At 49.3% G+C, this 8,268-nt stretch overlaps 1 protein-coding gene across 5 annotated transcripts in view; it reads left to right on the top strand.

Moving 5' to 3' along the window:
• LOC107263255 overlaps positions 1-8,268 on the top strand; it is a 152,899-nt gene that overhangs the window by 47,316 nt on the left and 97,315 nt on the right. The window lies entirely within an intron of this gene.

The following is an 8,268-nucleotide window of genomic DNA, read 5'->3' as shown; positions in this document are numbered from 1 at the left end:
AATTTCCCCAAAAAAAAAAAAAAAAAAAAACGTGACTGACAGCGAACCGATAGCCAGTAGTACCCAAGGGGTGGTCCATAAGGGGATGAAAAGTTCGCCAGGCGAGCGGCGCGTTGCGCAACCGTCGTGAATCGATCATCGACTTATCGGTCGTTTTCATCGAACAACTTCAACAAGTTCAGCGATGCCAACCGAGCGTGTAACAAATTGGACGTGACGCACGATTCCTCCGCGAGATTCCAAAACATGTTTTGCCATAAGGCATGGCAAGGGGGGTGGGTCGGTGGGTCAAGGGGTGGGAGGTGGGACGGGGAATCGGTATCAGGATGAGTTTGAGAGATGAGAAGAGGGCGACGAGATGGAGGGGGAAGAGAGTGTAGCCGGTACATCTGTTTTAGTGGATTCGCCCTAAGGCGTCTTGTACAGCATCCGAAAGGCATGGGAAAGGACCGGTTTCCTCTTTCTATTCGTGACTACCATGCACGCGTGATATATACGAATTCGCCACTTTTCCTCTAATCCGCCTTCCCGACCTCTGACCGTTCCTCAGGTCATCCACTTTGGCCTCCACTCGTTCGCCTCCGAATCCTCCTTCGTTTCTGCTTCCGTTTCTCGAGTGCGCATGCGTCACGCCAAGCGCCGCCGGTGCACGTGACCCTCTGATGTTTGCGCGAGGCAAACAAGAGAAACAAGAGTCTCTTCCTATCTCTTCCTTTTGGTCTTTCGGATCCTTAGCTCTTTCCTTCCTTTCCCACCCGTCGTCTCCCTCTCGGAGACGTCGCTTAGTTATTACAGAAACTCCTCGCGTATCTGGAAGATATTTGCCCCGCGCTCCGAGCCTCCCACTACGTACGAGATGGTCTTCGCAGAGTCGCTACCGGTTCCTGTTCTCCCGCAGCTCCTGCCTGCTTCTCTTTTCTCTCCTTGACTCTCCCATACACCATTTTCGTCCACGTTCGCTCCAACGGATCGTGAACGTGAACGATCGATGCCTTCTTCCTTTGCACTGCGAACGCGGAGGGGCGTTCATTTCGGCCACCGGCGAATCTCCTGGGACGCCCGTTTCCACGGGTCTTATCCGTGTGCACAGCCGGAGCGAGAGGCGGCCAGTCCGGTCGGGCAGTCGTCGGCGTCCTGGCGACACGTGTTGGCCGTCTGCGCAAACAGTAAACAGCTGCTATTGCAAACGGGCCGAAAGGCCTGAAACGCGAGCGCGAGAAATTTCATCCCGACGTCCCGACGTCCCGACGTCCCGACGTCCCTATCGTCACGTCGTTCTCGCTACTTACGCGCCACCAGTCACTTTTTCCCAGTAAAATCTTTCAGCTACAGCGCAACCATAAGGCACGTTAGTTACGAGACGACGCGACGACTTACCAGTCGGGCAAAAACGACGCAGCAGGAGATCCGTTCGAATCATCTGCTTTTCAGCTTGACCCTGTGAACTCTTGCGTCGAGGTTGTCGGATTCAGAAAAAAAAAAAAGAGCCAAGAATCATCGTAGCAGGTTGAGCTACAACATCGTAGAGAATATTACGCGAAATAGTTTGCTAAAAAAAAGTTGGCAGTCACGTGGTAGAGATATCTGAAGAACGGGTCGCGTAATTAATTTACCTCATCTCGGGTCAGTTTTCTGATCCGAACGGCAGCTTCAATTTGGTCATTACGGCGATGCTCGCTCGAGCGGCTGATTCAAACGGCAAGCGGATAGGTCGCTCGAGCGTAGAGCGGCCTTCTTGCCGAATTAATGCTACGTTACGTGCCGGTGCCTTCGGGACCTTGACTTCCTCGCGTCCTCGACGCCCCGACGCCCTGAGCCTTACTACCTTAAGGCAGCATCCGCGAAACACGAGGTCGCGAATTATGGCATGTAGCGTCTTAACGATACCAGCCCTTGGTACAGGGTGAAGTCAGATTAGACAGAGATAAACGCTTGATCCAGTATATATATATATACTCGTAACACAATGTGTAGCTGTAAGCGCACGTATAGCAGCCATGAGAACGTGCCAGTTTACCGTAGGAGGTCAACAATTTTCCTCCGGGAATTGCTCATCAATGGCTCAATCGGTGTAAGGAGTGACCGATTAAAAGTATTCGATCGGCAGGTCAGGTTCCTTGGCAATCCCCCCCCCTCGTCCCGCCTCCTAGTAATTCTACCGTCAAGCATCAACGTTCCTTGCTACCCGCAGGACATTCACCTACAAATCGACTCCGTCATCTCGATGTCGAAATGATTCGATAAAAATCTGAATGACAGGTGGTTGCAGCCAGTGACACGGCTGTCAAGCAGTTTGACGATAACGAATAGAAAATTACCGATGATTTTGCATTTGACACGAGGAAGATAAAATAATGATTCGTAAAAGAATAATAATAATTCGTCATCGGTTCCTAATAGGCTGCGCGTCGCTCGGCTGATCTCTCAAGTCGTTCAGCGATTTATCCCTGGATTCGCCTTCCTTCGCGTACGCGTTACTCGTTGCGTGATCAAACGATAGCTACAGGCATATAGAGGCTGGATCTGCGTTTACGCTTGAGGTCGTTGCGTTTCGTTCTGATTATTATCCGTAACCTCAAGCGCGGCGCTGGTGTCGCATCCGAACCGCACTGGCTGCACACGTGTCAGGCATTTGCATTAACGCACAGTCATAACATTTGTACACGCGAAATACGTAAATACCAATCGCGCGTCTCCCTGTCGATCAATGAATTTTCATGAAACTACAAATTCGCGCTACCAGCGTCGCCGTACCTGCTGTGCTGTTATGTAAATTTTTTATAACCTCCTCCGTCAACTTACTCTTTCTCTCCTTTCTTTCTTTGCCCCCGTACACGTGGCCTCGCGATTCCTTGAAATTCCACCGGGGCTCCCGCCGGGGAGGGGGGGGACAGCCTTTGGCGGGAATTCCGATGGGATTCGAAATGTGACGATCCGCCAGCCGGATGTCATTCCGTATTCCAACATTCCTCGGTCTCTGCGCCCTCGCTGCATTCTAAAGCCTCGTTCACTTGTTTTGCATCGGGAAGACGAGATGCCTATCGAGGAAGGGACTGGCCGCTTCGCGCTCGATTTGTCATTTCCACGTATGACCTCTCGACCTTGTCGGATAACTTGCCAAATTTCATTGGTCACGCGTCGACCTTGACCCGTCGCCGGAAATGGAAATCAGCCTTGTCATCGATTCCGGAGTTTTTTCAAGTTCCTCGAATTCAAATTACAAGCCTGATAAGACGATCGATGCTATTTGAAAAAAAATTGTCGGTATCTTTGCTCGACGCGTAATCCAATGACTCGTTTGGTCACTTCCGGTTTTTCGAGCACGCTATCGTTTCTGCTCGTTCGAGATTGACCGGCGATACGGGAACAGCTTGTTTATCTTATCGTTCGCTGTTATCCATCGGAGCTTCGGGAGGCTCGTATAAATTCCTAATTAACATATCACACTTTTCACGTGTGCCCCTAAGCGTTATTTATGGCTCCCATATGTGGGTTCCCGTTACCTCAATGAATCTTCCGATTAATATAATGATTACTTGAATGATTGGATGTCCCGTATATGCTGCAGCTGTTTTTATTCCTCCCCGCATTGACCGCCTAGCGCGTAGGTGCAGTCGCTGTCACTTTCCAGATCCGAGGACTCGCAGGTTGCTGGCCCCTGCCGAAGGCCCAGCGATTCCGTCCGATTATTGGCAAGCGTAGCTGGCATCGTGGGTCGTGCCGTGTAAATGCGGAGCGTGTAAAAGTACAAAGCCCAGCAGGATTCTGTGACGAAACGCACTGACGTATCCACGCGCGTCGTTTACTCGGAGCGACGGCTCTCGCCTCTCCACGTAACGTTATGGAGAACGAAGTATTCACACGTGGGTAGCAGTGTAGGACTGCCGCGCATCCGGTTGGGTGTGTCGGATGTGTTTGATTCACCGACAGAGAGAGGCTCTTGGGTCTGGGTGTAGATTGATCGTCAAGTTGGCTGAAATCAATCGAACCGGGAGTTTTCGAAAGACCTTATAAACGGGTGAGCGGGACACGTCATCGTAATTTCCTGAAATTAATTGAGATTTCTTTGGAATTCCCTCACAAGCTCATTTCCCCTGGACGGCGCGTTACGCGCGAATGGCTATTTATTTTTGAGGTTACGTTTCCTCAGAGATACTCGGAACGGAGCCATGGGAGGGACTAACGAAATGCGCGGAAACGAAATTGAATTGCGATTTTTTGCTTTGACACATTTTGTCTTTCTCGTTCCATCCAGATATCGTGACTGTGAATCCGTCGACGCTCGAGTGACGAAACGATGTGGTAAAAGTGATGTTTACCCAAGTGCGTGTCTAATCGTCGGTCGTGATCGTTGCGAATAATATTGCGAATCGACTCGAGTCTGCCCTCGGCTTGATCTGCCCGTAAAAAAAAACCGTCGGCTTTCCTCAAAGGTTATTAAAAATTCACGAGATAAAAATAAATACGCAATGCAATTACGGGTCTGAAAATTGCAGAACAATATATATATATATATATATATATATTATATTGTATGCTTCTCCTTCCTCTGTCCTGGATAATCAGAATCCTCGGCATTACGGGTCTGAAAATTGCAGAACATCTGCCCGTAAAAAAAAACCGTCGGCTTTCCTCAAAGGTTATTAAAAATTCACGAGATAAAAATAAATACGCAATGCAATTACGGGTCTGAAAATTGCAGAACAATATATATATATATATATATATATTATATTGTATGCTTCTCCTTCCTCTGTCCTGGATAATCAGAATCCTCGGCAAGTAAACCCGTTTCTACGTATGCAGTTGCGTCAATCCGACATATAAATCTAACGTCGACATTAGCATCCAATTACAATTGCAAATGCTAAAAAAGACGCATCGTGTGTGACAAATGGGAAAAATCTATTTGACCCCCCTCCGGCCCTCTTGGCCCATATACGACTACATCAATATCCCGTCTAGGCTCCAGCTTCCTTTTTCCTCTTGGGCAACTACCGGCCGGCTGCCGTCGAGGAACTTTGAAATAACCTCTAGCGTATCGTCGACAGATGGATAATTAGATAGATTAATACGTCGAGCGTAGGAGGGCTGCGGCGGCCATTGACTCACAACGAGTCACTAGGAAACGAAGCAGTTTTTTTCCATGGAAATTAAAACAGCTGTTACGGATATAATGTAACGGGGAACCGATGACCCCCTCGTGCCGTCAAGCCCTCCCTCCACATAAGGCCCCTTCGCACTCAATTCCGATCCCAAAGAGCAGAAGCACCGTGTGCGTTACACGCATGAGAACGTCTGGGACGTAACTTTCAAATTCCGTCCGAGAACATACTAAAAGTTTGTGTGCGGTCAATTTGTTCGTCATGCCGTAATACACGGAAACGCAGAAGAATACATGAATTTTGAGGGCCATCTGCCTGATCGACAATACGCACCGGCGCGACGAGCATCCACTTCCTGTCTCGCATGAGTCCAGTAGGACTGCGCTGCCGCAGCAGCCTGGAACGCGCGACACCTTTCTTGGAAACAGTCACTGAACCCTCAGCTACGGCCAACCGGAATCGGACCCGAATCCGACCCGAGACTCAGACCCTGACCTGACCCACTGTCTCTCACCTAGCTAGAACCTTACTATAATCCGGTAAACAGAGTCCGCTGATCCCTCCGAGGCTTCTACGAATTTTCATGGAAATTCGCCGTGATCTACGTGCCCTGTACGGCAGGATGAGCGCAGCGCTATTTATTCGACCAGTGTAAACGTGCCCTGTGAACTCGGCGCTACCCGTTCACTCTGCGTCACCTGAACGAGAAGTAGCGCCGGACGTCTCTTACGTTGACGCCTGAAAAATCCCTTGACTCCCGCCCCCGTCATCCCCGTCGTTGCTCCGTGGACCATTTCGTTGCGCTCTGCCCACGCGCACAGGCTAAAGTCAATTTCACACAGCGCGACCGGCGGATCTCGGTAATCGTAGGGACGATTCGAGTGAAAAAAAAAAGAAGGGAACCAACGGGTAAACAATCGACTGCGATATCGATTCTATCGAGAATCGAATTGTTGCTCGATCGTACGTTGCTCGTACGTAATGTCTCTTGCGTCACGTGTGCATCGAATCCTTTAAGGTCGCTTCACACTGCATCCCCACACTCACGCCCACTGCTGGTACGACGTCTCATCCGATGCCGGAGCTAGGATATCGTTCCGGATGCGTTTCACGCTTGAGAACAACAGGTCCAGCTGAATCTGCGTTAAAGATCTTTTCGAGATTCCTTTGTGCGGTCGGTGTCCTTTCTTTGTCCTTTTCTTCCTCGTAAAAGAGAAATCACCTTCCTTCGCGTTGAGCCTGAAGTCGCACAGTGTGATCTAACCATGTACCAGCAGTCCATTGAGAAGTCGCCCTGAAGTCTGTTACTTGTCGCTACAGATATTTCGTTCTCGGGACGCATCGTGGACATTGCGGATCGGCCAGACTCGCAATGGGAAGTCTCGTGTGAACGCGGCCTAAATACGTAGGCGATTAACAAGGGGGGCGAGTGCTGATGGCGGTGTTATGTCATCGGCACAGGCATCCCAGTCTCTCGTCGTCTCGTACACCGTTACGCTGCGTTACGTTTCCTCGGGATCCTTGAAATTATTTCGGACACACTGTAGAGGAACGATCCCTTAAAGCCAACCTGTGTCGAGTGTCACTGGGTACAGTGACTCATTGGAAAGAAAAGAAATCAATGGTAAAGCTCTTTAATCGAAAAATCCAACAGGCAATCGCACCTGGTACCTGCAGTCGTTTTATCAAGTTCGATATCTCGGGAGGATAAATTGAAAAATGTTTTTTCCTTGATTCTTTTCGATTAACGCATCTCTATCGGCAATCAGGTATTTCCACGTGGCGAGCATGCAAGACGCTTCGCGTGCGACGTCCTACGCCGCTAGCGCTATCGGCCTGCATTTTTTCACTGATAATACTGACGTCCGTGCTGGATTGTGCTGCCCACCTGTTTTACCTATCGGACACCCACTGTTCCAGTTACACGCGTCGTAAGTAACGTATACGAATAACACGGTGCCTTGCGAAGAGATCTTTACTGTTTCTTTTTTTTGCGGCACCCGTCTTCCTTCTGATCCTCGATGACGTCAGCGGGGATGCTCGAGACGATCATTCGACTGTTTTTTTTTGTTTCCATCAGTTTCGCGGAATCGTCGGATGCGGACACGGGGGAGGGCTGGAATATTCCAACTAATCACGTTTTTCTCCTTACTTCCTTTCTTTTTTTCCTTAATTCGATATTTCATCGTGCGATCACTTCGCATCGTCCCGACTACGTCGGCTGCCAGTGACATCACTGGGTACCACAAGGAGAAACGTCCAAGTAAAAATAGACCGTAGCGTCATGCGATTCAAATTTCGTATCCTTCGTCGATCGCCTAGGTAATCCGAGGCTTAGAGGCTCGCGAATAAAACATTAGCCTCTTTACATTCGAAAAGGCGCTAAATACGCTTTGAGACTCTTTGAGAGTAATCGTGTTGCGACGTCGAAAAAAGGATTGCGAAATCGGGTCCACGAATTTGACATTTCCTATATTCAACTCCACGTAGATCCTTGGTGCTAACCTCGTGCAGGGTCCGTCGTGCCTCGTTAATCATCATTCTTTACGTACAATAGATACGCAGCATATCTGAATATATTCGACACGTGTCTTATCGGTCGGTACATGCACTTGGCTATTGCCGTTAATTCTCCGTCTTATCGCAGATACCAGAGCGACCTTCCTAACGACAGACCCCGTTCCCGTAAAGTGCATCCGACATCTTCACCATAGAAACGCGTGCGTGAAATCTTGGAACTGTCAATAAATCATAATATACTTGCCCCGGCTCTGTGACGGACATTGCACGAGTGACACGCGAAGCGACTGGAGCGCCTTGCGGACTCAGGCTGAACTACGGGTCTCTTATCTCGATCCAGGACTATTGAAAAATCTGAAAGCCCGTTCTCCTGGTCCTTGCTATTAATTGCCATTGGTCACTCGTGACGCCATAAATGTCCACGTTATCGTTCCCATTGGCTACGCGGCTCCAGTCGCATATTTTTATACACCCCTTATCGTCATGAGTCGCCGCATTGCTGTGCTACACTTTGACATTGTTTATATCTTGGCAAATAGGCGAGGAAATTGTCCTTCCGCGCTTTATAATAACGACACACTTTAATTATCGGTAGGACTTTTATCCTCGTTGACGTAATACACGCCCCCCCTCCCCCCCCCCC

The sequence above is a fragment of the Cephus cinctus genome, unplaced genomic scaffold (genome assembly GCF_000341935.2).
Source record: "Cephus cinctus unplaced genomic scaffold, Ccin1 Ccin1_scaffold0143, whole genome shotgun sequence".
In the NCBI taxonomy this organism is placed as follows: domain Eukaryota; kingdom Metazoa; phylum Arthropoda; class Insecta; order Hymenoptera; family Cephidae; genus Cephus; species Cephus cinctus.
The sequence above is the reverse complement of the archived record's forward strand: the minus strand, read 5'-3'. Positions and strand labels throughout refer to the sequence as shown.